Raw genomic sequence first — 11,183 nt, forward strand, 5'->3', positions numbered from 1 at the left:
CTCAAGTGTGGCTCTCTGGGTACTCAAGTGTGGCCCTTTGACTGAGTCCAAACTTCAGAAAACAAATCCCCTTAATAAAAGGATTTGTTCCTTCCAAATTTGATGTCTAAAATCCTGTAAGTGTTGGGCAGCTGGTTGGTACAGTGGATAGAGTGCTGGGCCTAGAGTCCAGAAGACCTGAGTTCAAATTTGGCCTCTGAAACTTATTTATTAGCTATATGATCCTGGGCAAGTCACTTAATCTCTGACTGCCTGTTTCCTCATCCATAAAACAATAATAATAACAGCATCTACATCCCAAATGAGACTCAAATGAAATAATTTAAAAGAATTTAGCACAGTGCCTGGCACATAGTAAGCACTCCATAAATGTTAGCCTTTATCATTATCGTTGTTGGGTACAGGTTTTGTTTCCAGCTTTTCATTAGCACAAATCGTGCAGCTATGAATTTTGTGGTTCCTACATTTCTTTTCTCATCAGTAACTTGTCAATCACTTATCAAGTGATCGTCCCAATAGTGAAGTCCTAGGTCAAAGAGCCGAACAATTTAGTAACTCTTCTCACGTAATTCCAAATTGCTTTCCAGAATGGTTGATGCAATCCACATCTCCACCAACAAAGAATTAACATATCTTTCTTCCTGAAGCTCCAGTCCTACCACAAGTAGGAGTTTTCCCATCTTAGCTGAAGTTAATGGGTGTGGGCTGTTCCCACAAGTTGTTTTAATTTGCATTTCTCTAATTATTCTTGCATTTGAACATTTTTTCTGCAGGCTGTTGGTAGTTTATACAGTATTTCTTTTTTTGGAGATTTTCATATCCTTTGAGCACTTGTCTGTTGAGAAGGAGCCTTTAATCTCACAGATGTGTGTGTGTGTGTGTGTGTGTGTGTGTGTGTGTGTGTGTGTGTGTGTGTGTGTGTGTGTCCTTTTAAAAAATTCTGCCTATGAGAGAGAGGGAGAGGGAAGGGGGGAGAAAAAGGGATAGGGAAAGGGGAAGGAGGAGGGAGAGGGAAAGAAAAGGTGTTGCCACTGTCCAATGCAGTGGACATGTTTGTTTATGCTAGGGCCAATGAAGGTGGGGGAGCAGAAGGAAGTCTTCGAAGTTATACTCTGGAATTGGAGGTCACTTGCTCAAATGAACAATAGGTAAATTGAGAACCAGAAAAGAGGGCACTCAACAAAGAAGGAGTTTGCCTTGGATGAAGGAATTCAGTGCCTTGGGTGGATCACCAGTCAAGTCCTAATTAAATCCTACATTCTTAGAGAATCGTCAATTTCATGACCAGTCATTACATTGGTGGATTTTCTCCAAGTATAGATACGAGTAACTTGATCTCCCACTCAGGGTAAGGACTGATTGTAGGCAAGGATTAGCTAAGAATTTCTCATTCTATGTACATCCCTGAATAGCTGGCTACAGGAAGTGGCCTCTTCACCTTAACCTGTAATTTGAGGTTTTTGCTGTTATCAGAATCAGAAGACCTTAAGCCCACAGATCTAGACCTAGAAGGAGACCTAAGAGTCCACCTTGGCTGACCTATTCATATTACAAATGAGGAAACTGAGGCCCACAAAGATAGATTAATCCAAGGTTACCTAGGTAGTATCAGAGGTAGGTTTTGGACCTGCGTCCTCTTACTCCTGTGCCAGTGCTCATTGAGGTATACCACACTTCTTCCTGAGAGGAGTCTTATAGAGAGATCATCTGCTCCAAGTCCTTCATTTTACAAATGGAAAAACTGAGGCACAGATGATTTACCTGTATTGAACTGGACAGAGCACCAAATTTGGCATCATAAGAGCTGGACTCAGCTCTGTTACCTTTGTTAGTTAAATGGCTCTGGACGAGCTCCTTCTCTGAACTTCAATTTCCTCATTTATAAAATGGGAAATAACTGACCTATATAACAAGGTTATTATGGGAACAATGCTTTATAAATCTTAAAGCAACATGAGAATTGAAATAATCATTACTAAATTGCATCTTATGAGATATAGTCTATCATTCTATCCTACCAAGATCTTTTGGGATCTTTTGGCTCTGTCTTCCATTTATCCCTCAAACTTTTTGTCATCTGCAAACTTTGTAAACATGTCATTCTGACACTTTTATCCAAGTCACTGATAAGTAGTATAGGGCCAAGAATAGTTCCACGAGTTCCTTCAGGAGAGGCCTCCTTTCAGGTTGACATTCATCTATTAATAACTATTTATAGGATCACATAATTATAGATTTAGAACTGGAGGGAACCTTAGAAAGCCAGTCCCTTCATTTTACAAATGAGGAAACAGAGGCCTAGAGAGATAAGTGAGCTGCCAAAGACCACACACTGCCAGTAAATGGTAGGCTCAGGACTTGAACCCAAGTTCTTTGACTCTATATTCATTGGGTAAGGTCATTTAGCTATGCCTAAATCAACCAGTATATTATTTGCTACATCACATCTTTTCATCTTGTTCATACAGTATGAGAGACTACTGAACGTCAAAGTGCCATGCTGAAATCTAAGTATACTATCCATACAGCAGGTACCCAATATACAAATCTAGTCACCCTATCATAAAAGAAAATTTCTGGCATGGAATCTTCTTGGTAAAGCTATGCTAGCTCTTAGTGATCACTGCTTCTCTTTTAATGCTCACAAATCCTTCCTGAAATAACATGGTCTAGAATTTTGCTAGCAAGTTTGGTAATATTGACCAATATTCTTTAAAATGCTGTTTTTTAAAAATTGGAACATTTTGCTCTTTTCTAGTCCCATAACACCTCTTCTGTTTTCCACGCTTTTTTAAAGACTTCCAGTAACAATTCAGCAATGATGTCCATCAGTTTTCAGAAGCTATTTCACCCAGTTCCCATATGCTTAAGGACAACCAGTAAAGAGATAATACACTACAATTTACCCATGTTCTTAAATGACAACATACATAGGAAGTTTTGAAAATCTTAAAGTGCTATAAAATGTTTGTTATTATTATTATTTTATTGTAACTACTATTGTTATTACATCCCAAAGGACTTCATTACCGAGAATCACAGAACTACAGAATGCCAAGGAGAGAAAGAACCTTTTCTTCAAGATCAGGAAACTAAGACCCAAAGAGGTTAAGTGATTGACTCAAGGCCACACAACTGATCAATAGAAAAGCTATCATGAAAACCCAAATATAACTTTGGCATCCTGGGTCAATAGAGGTTCTTCCTCTATAGCAACACAGCCTTCCAGAGTTGCTGAACTTTGACCTGCTACAAGCAATGAAGGACCTCTACTAAATAGGCAGAAGAAACAGATCAGGAATGGACCTAAAAAAGAATGATTATTTTTATACCTCTTTGGGGAGAGATAATTCAGCTAAAATATTCCCTCTTCCCTAATTCCAGCTGGAAATGATCTCTCCCAACTCTCATATAATATTTGCAATTTATCACTGAGTTCTTGAGTTATTAATTACTTATTTAGGCCTCTTACTGCTTTCAAGGCTAGGAATTTCTTGAGAATAAGGAAGTATTTTTTTCATCTTTATGCTGATGCCTTTGTTGTATGCCTGTGAAACCTAGAATATTTACCAGTACCTTGCCAGAAACTGAATTGCTCCATTTGAATTGCTTTAGGAAGATTCTGAAGATCACCTGAAAAGATAAGGCATTGGACACTGAGGTCCTTTTTCAAGCTGAACTGCCAAGCATTCAAACTCTATTTCAGATAGTACAGCTGGGATGGGATAGCCATATCATTTGAATGTCAAACACTTGTATGTCTATAAGATTATTTTACGTTGAGCTCATATGAGGCAAATACTCACAGAGGTCAAAAGAAGCAGTACAAGGACCCTCTCAAGATCTCTGGATCAGTTGTGAGACATGGGAGACATTGGCACAGGACTGTCCGTCATGGCATAGCCCATCGAAGAAGGCTCTGTACTTTATGAGCAAAGCAGAACTGCAGTAGCTCAAAAGAAATGTGAGATGTACAAATTTAGAGACATCTCCATTCCAAATGTTCATATGGACTATTTGTGCCCAACTGGGATAAAGCTTTCTGAGCTCATACTGGTCTAATCAGCCACAATAGGATATACTCACTGTATATTGACTCTGACATAGTGGTATCATTTTGGTCCCCTTCAGCATAAAGGACAACAACCATTAGGTTTAATAACAATACCTCAGCACCATGTGCTGTTTTTTTTCTTTTGATTTTCTTTTCTTTAAAAAAAAGTGCAAAACTTAACAAGTAACAAATAAAGTGAACATTTCCATTTACAAAGGAGAACAGAGGCAGAGGATTGTGTATGAAATCTTGAATATCTCTCTTGCTTTTCCATGTAAGCATAAAATAACTTCAACATGAAATTTTCAAAAGCAATTTTCAAAAGATATTTATCTATATTTCAGAATTTTCTTTATAACTTTATAATTTTCTTTATAATATAACTTTATATTTTTCTTTATTTTCTTTATGTGTTTACTAAACACTTGCTATGTATATGTGTTTTATACATAGCAAGTGTTTAGTAAACGTGTCAGTGTTCCTTTTCTTTTTAAGAACAACCATAAAATATTTATTAAAAAACAGGGAAAAAGCTTTGTTTTTATACCCACTGAAGGGCTGGCCTTATGAGAAGGAACAGTGGATGTGGCACTGGATTTGGGGTCAGAAACTCCTGGGTTCAAATCCTACTTCATATGATAGCTGCTTGACCCTGAACAGACTTCTTTATCTTTCACATGAGAGGACTGGATTCAGTGGATTCCAGGGACCCTTTCAGCTGTAAATCTATGATCCTATGAGCTTTCCAAGTATAATATAGTGGGTACCCAAAAGGCCCCTCTTAAAGAGCATACAATCTAGGTTAGGAAATAAGGCACATATATGTGAAAACATGAACAATACATGTTTCTACCATGTATTAAAAAGATTATAGAGTAGGCTAGGATAGGGTAGTATAAGATAGGCTTTGTGTCTTAACAAAACGATAAAAACTGGCATTTTCCCTAGAGTTCCTAGTTTTGAGGATTCCAAAACTCCATTTTGTCTTACAAATTATACTATAAGTTTTAAATAAGAAAGGACAATGAGGAATTCAGAGAAGCATAGGAAGATTTGTATAAATTGATGCAGAGTTTGTATAAATTGATGCAGGCCAGAAAAATATGCAGCCATGTCAATAAAAAGGTCAATAAAAGAAAATGGAATTCCTAATAATGGTCCCGGAGAATAGATAATGCCAGCTCTCCTTTCAGCAGAAGTACCACTCAGATAGAATGTTGCATATCTTGGCAGAAGTCACCATGTGTTTTAACTTAAGCATTTTCCTTTGTTATGAGGTACAGTTCAATTCTACAACTTGAGTTGGGAGAGAGAAGGACGAGATAAACTATATCCAGAAATGACTGTGATCAAAAACAATGCATTTTTAAAAATATTTAATTGCATTGTGCGTAATGGTTTTTCCTTAAAGGAACATTCTTGAAACTCTAATCCCAGAACTCCATTGGTTCTTACTCTGCTTGGAAGCTGCTGAAAGAGAGTTCAGCTCTAAGTGGAGCAGTTAGGAAAAGTTTTGTGGAGAAGGTGAAACCTATCTAAATTGTGTTTCAGAGAATGAAAAGGATTTCAACAGGTGAAGTTGGATGTGGGAAAGGTCTGAATTCATCTTGGGCACAAGATGGAGGTAGGCTCACCTATTTTCACCAATTTTCTTGTGTCATTTGCAAGGATACACTAAGTAAATATTAGTTAAAGAAACAACAAAACCAACTTAAACAGCTAATCTGTCTATGCAGTTGGTTTTAAGCTGAGCTTGAGGTCTTCGAAGCTTTTAAAAACTATTCATCCACCTAATCTATTCCCAATCACTTCAGGATTGGTCTCTAGTGTCTCTATTTCAGGCCTCTTAAGACAAATCTTGAATAACTTAAGTGGCAAGTTATACCTTATTTCCCTTTGGAGACTTGGAGAATGTGTCTTACCATGTTAATAATGGATCTAATGGGCAGCATAAAGCAGTATCCTAATAAGCACAATTACTCTGAACATGATTCACTTGAACTCCAGGAAAAAGTTTTGTAGTAGCCAGTGATGGGAAGAAAAGCGAGAGTACACTGATTGAGGAATGGTTGGGAAATTGTGGTACATAACAAGTAATGGGAGAATGTCATGCTGTAAAAAAATGATATGAAACCAGAGCAATTTGGGAAGCCTTGTATAAACTAATAGTTAAGGAAGCAGAACCAAGAGAACAATTTACACAATGACCACAATAATGTGAAGGAAAACAATGTGGAAAAAATTCAGAACTCTGATGGTATTCCAGTGACCAGTGGTGACTGTGGAGGGCTAACAATGAAACCTGTGCTTTTCACCTTTTAACAGAGAAGTAGCAGACCACAGATGCGGAATGAGTCCTCTTTTGTGACACATAGCTGGTGTACTGACTTATTTTGCTTAAATGTAATTCTTTATTACAAAGGAGGTCATTGTTATAGAAGTTAGGGAGTAGTTAGGAAATGTCAGTGATTTTTTTTTAAACAGGAAAAAACTTTATCTTGTACCCACTGAAGGGCTGACCTTATATGTAGGAGCAATGGGTGTGGCACTGGATTTAGAGTCAGGAACTCCTAGGTCCGGCTTCATATACTAGCTTTTTGACCCTGAACCGACTTCCTTATCTTTCAAATGAGAGGAATGGATTCAGTGCCTTCTAGGTTCCTTTTCAGCTCTTAATCTGTGGTCTTATGAGTTTTCCTATTGTGATATGGAAGGCACCAGAAAGCCTCCCCTTGAGGAACTTTGTAATCTAGGTTGAGAAATAAGGCATATAGATGTGAAAGCATGTGTTAAAAGACTATAAAGAGCTTTCCTCATAAAAAGGTGAAGCCATATCTTATTCATTTAGCACAACACTGTGGCTGCCGTAAAAACTCAATGAATGTTTGTTTTTTAAATTGAATTGCCATAAAATCTCTCCCCTATCTGCCTTCTACTAATATGCTCCAATTTAGGTTTTGACCGTAGATTGTCATCCGAGGACAAGCTGAGCAGAACAGCGCAGTGGAAAGAAACTTGGATTGCTGTTAGAAGACCTGGTCTCCAGGCCTGGCTCTGTTATTTATTAGCTATGTGACCTTTCCACTTGGGGCCTATTTCCTCATTGATTAAAAAAATACAGGGGACTCTGATTTCTGAGGTTCTTCTAGCTCGGACGTTCAGCCAAGCTAGGATTTTAAGTCTGGTGAGGCTCATCACCAGAAAGCGGGCCACAAGACAGTGAGTTGTTTTGGCCACAGCATCTCATGAAGATCCACTACTCAAGTTTGGAGGGAATACTCACGTGGTTGGCAATCACAGATCTTTGAAGTAAGGAAAAACATTTCATTCCTTGAGGTTTAAACTCTGTATCCCATGAAAAATTAGAATCCCCTTGGAAGGGGGAGCCTATCAAGCCATTTACAGTCATTTACACATTAGTGTGAATTAATTTATCAGGTCTTTTCCAAAATTGAAAACAATGTGTGGATAGAGTCCTGGGAGAGAGTGGCACAAAACAACTGAATTTTGATAGGAGAAAAGGGGAGATCCAGAGCATGCATATTGGCTCCAGAAAGGTAATGACTAACATGAAGGTTACTTTCTCCAAGCTACAGGAAGGGGGGTTGAGGAGAGACACAAGATTGGGATAAGACAGAGGCACAACTAACCCCATAACAGGATCCAGTCACCTGAGCTTCAAGTTCAAAGAGGTATGTGGCCAGAATGACAAGAGGGCTGGGGAAGATTTCCTGACAAAACTGAAGGTAATTAACCTGGATAAGAGGAGACTTTAGGGGGCCAGAACTCTGTCCTCCAACATTTGAAGCTGTTGTCCCATAGAAGAGAGATTTGCTTTGTTCAGTTTGGCCCCAGAGGGCAGAATGAGGACAAATGGGTTTAAATTGCGAAGATTTAATCCATATTCTCTAAAAGAGAAACAGGCTCACCTATGACTTGAGGTCTCCAAGCAGACAAAAATAAGAGCTTGTCAGGGATTCATGACGGCATTCTCGATTTGAGCAGGGGATTGAGTTCCCTTTTATTTCTGAGGTTCTACAATTGCATACAGCTGGGTCCAGAACTCATGGTGTTAACAGTTCATGCGTTGTTTAAAGATAATAATGATAGCTGCCATACATATATGTATGTGTGTGTATCACTTTAAGACTTGCAAAGCACTTTGCATACACCATATCACTTTATTAAAGATGAATGCTTAGCGTGATTATGGGCATATTATAGTTCAAAGTGATTCTGAGGGTTTTCTTTGTAAAAATATTTCAGATCTAGGTCATGGGAATAGAGAGAAGGAACTACATCTCAGATCTTCAGGGTGCAAGCAGAGACTGTGTCCCAAGCCTCCCTGGCATGGTGTACAGCATCCGAAGAACTGATATATTCCAAAAAAACATGTTTTGGAGCCTGCCACCACAGTATAGTGTGTTATATTTTGCAATTTATTATAAGTTAAGTTAATTTTTCTGTTCCTGAGCCTAATTTAGTTCATGGAAGGATTTCATTATAACGCTGCTTTACATACGTTAGCAACAATACCTCCCAGCGTTCCATATTGGTTAGCATGAGAGCTGACTGAATGAGTTATTTGTTTCTTGGACATCCTTGTGCCAGGCACAAAACATGAAACCTTGTCAAAATGCTTTACTAAAATCTAGGTTTGCAGAATTTGAAGTTTTACCAGAATCTCAGAGATATCTTAGGCTGGGGATGTGCAAGTTTTTAGAGAGTCCAAAGTGGTCTGATCCAGGGCAAAGTCTGTTGACCCTAGCCTGAGCTCTGAAAGTTGCTGACCTGGGTTTGGACTCAGCCACAATCAGTTAGCTGGGAGGTTTTGCTGGTTCAGTGGAAGAATTATAGACACCCCTTTCATCAGGGATTCCTGCCCTGGTTATTTTTCTACAAGCAGGCTAAATGCTAGAAAGGAGACCTTGCTCTGCTCTTAAAGTCTGAACCACAGCACTGTTTGGCCAAGCACCTGAAATTGTTGGGGGCAGATGTGGGTCCTCTCATCAGTCTGCTCTGGATCTATGACCCAGAACTGGGTAGTGGGCTATAAAGCTACCAGTGTACCTGATCCCCATATTATATCCCAGAATGGATCTAGAGTATTCCACTTTGGGTCTGGGACCCCTTTTCATCCTGCTTCACAGTGTACTAGGCCCTCCATGTCTCAGATCTCTGTGTATGTCTGTCTCCCAGTCAACCTGCACTGGAAAAATGACTCACTATGACTTTTCCTGGGATTTCCCCATCAGGATTCAGTCTGGTGAGTTTTCTAGATCTGTTTGGAGAAGCTGGGGTTTTTTTTTTGGGGGGGGGGGGTGGAATGCAGAGGGAAACTGCACTATTTCTTGCTAATTGACCATCTTGGTTCTCCATCACTCAGTTTCTAATTGTTTCTGGCCATCCCATCAATTCTAGTCACTATCATCCTCTAATAGACTGACAGAGCCCTGGCATACTAGGGCTGCAGAGGAGGGGGAATGGTACCCCACGTCAGAGTAAGCCCTTCTAACACCCCAATTCAGTGCTTCCATATGCCTTACAAGATGAATTCTCTTTCAATTTCTCCTTCCCAGAAGTTTCAATGCTGAATTTAAAATGTCACCAAACTGGTGAGTTCTAGGACTGAATTTGTTCATCAGTTTCTAGAATCTGACAGTGTGGCAATGCTCTCCAGGCAGGGGCCCAGGGAAGAAAATGTGCAAATCAATGCAGTCACATATCCATTTTGGACATTGAGTGTTTGAGGATCCTACTATCTAATCTTTGAAACACTTGAAATCTGCTCTTCCAAAGTCTAGATTGTAGAGCAGATTATGCTTACCTTTCCTCTCCTTTTCTAGTAAGAATTTTTAAATGTAATGACCACTTCTCCACAAGTTCTGTATTTCTACTCCAACAATCAATTCCTCTTTGTTGTGAATCTACAATAGAAAGTTTCTTTGTCAGTTCCTTAACTTTTTGACTTATGTGTCTTTCCCTGATGGTAAGCATTGTTCTTCCTCATCAGAAAGGAAGGGAGGAAATATCTGTTCACCAAGAAAGTAGCCTTCTATAGTCTTATTTGTTTTCCCTTTTCTGGGCATTTTCCCAACCAGTGACTTGACTTCTGAATATTCTCTTCACACCCACTTTGCCTCCAGATCCTCCCAGCCAGCGCTTGGGGTCTGAGATTCAAATGCTGCTTCCCAGCCTCAGGGCTTTGGGCGGGGGTAGGGCTGCTATTCAGTGTGAGATCAAGTTCAGGTGCTCAGGTCGAGGCAGGGCCGCCTCTCAGGCTCAGTTCCCTCACGGGGTTTATGCAGAGACCTTCAACAATGGATCCAAGCTCCTGCCTGCTTGCGGAGCCCTGGTCTGCCGCTGCTTCAGCTGCTGCCTCCTGAGGGGGCCTGAGTTATGGGGGCACCCCACTCCCCTCTTGGCAAGCCAGAGAGACCTTCTCACCAACCTTTGGGGCCCGTGGGTGGATGGACCCGTGTGGCCGCTGGCGATCCTGTCCCTGAAGCCTGCTCAGATCTGCTCCTCTCAGCGCCAAGCAGCCAAGGCTCAGCTCTGGTTCACAGCACGACGGACCTTTTGCGAGAGGTTTTCAGGCTCTCTGGAACGGAAATCTCGTCCGCTCCGTTGTTCTGTGGCTTCTGCTGCTCCAGAATTCGCAGGGGTTCTTTTTTTACAGATATTTTATGGACTGTGGGTTCGGAGCTAGCGTATGTGTGTGTTTCTACTCCGCCATCTTGGCTCCGCCCCAGTTCCTTAACTTTTTGAAGAATGAATTTGTCATTAAGACAAGTCAAGAAATTATTAGTGACTATGTTGGGTAATGGAGCAACTAGGGGGCACATTGCCTAAAGCACTGGCTTGGAATCAGGAAGACTTATCTTTACAAGTTCGAATCCAGCCTCAGACACTTACTAGCTGCGTGATCTTGGGCAAGTCACTTAACCACGTTTGCCTTAGTTCCTTATCTGTAAAATGAGCTGGAGAAGGAAATGGCAAACTATTCCAGTATCTTTGCCAAGAAAACCCCAAAATGGGGTCACAAAGAATTGGGTATGACTGAAACGACATAATACTCATTATTATAATCGTTTGACATGCTGTCAGGCTTGTCATTGATTTCCCAAAC

This window comes from Notamacropus eugenii, chromosome 4, assembly GCF_028372415.1.
Source record: "Notamacropus eugenii isolate mMacEug1 chromosome 4, mMacEug1.pri_v2, whole genome shotgun sequence".
NCBI classification, from domain to species: Eukaryota; Metazoa; Chordata; class Mammalia; order Diprotodontia; family Macropodidae; genus Notamacropus; species Notamacropus eugenii.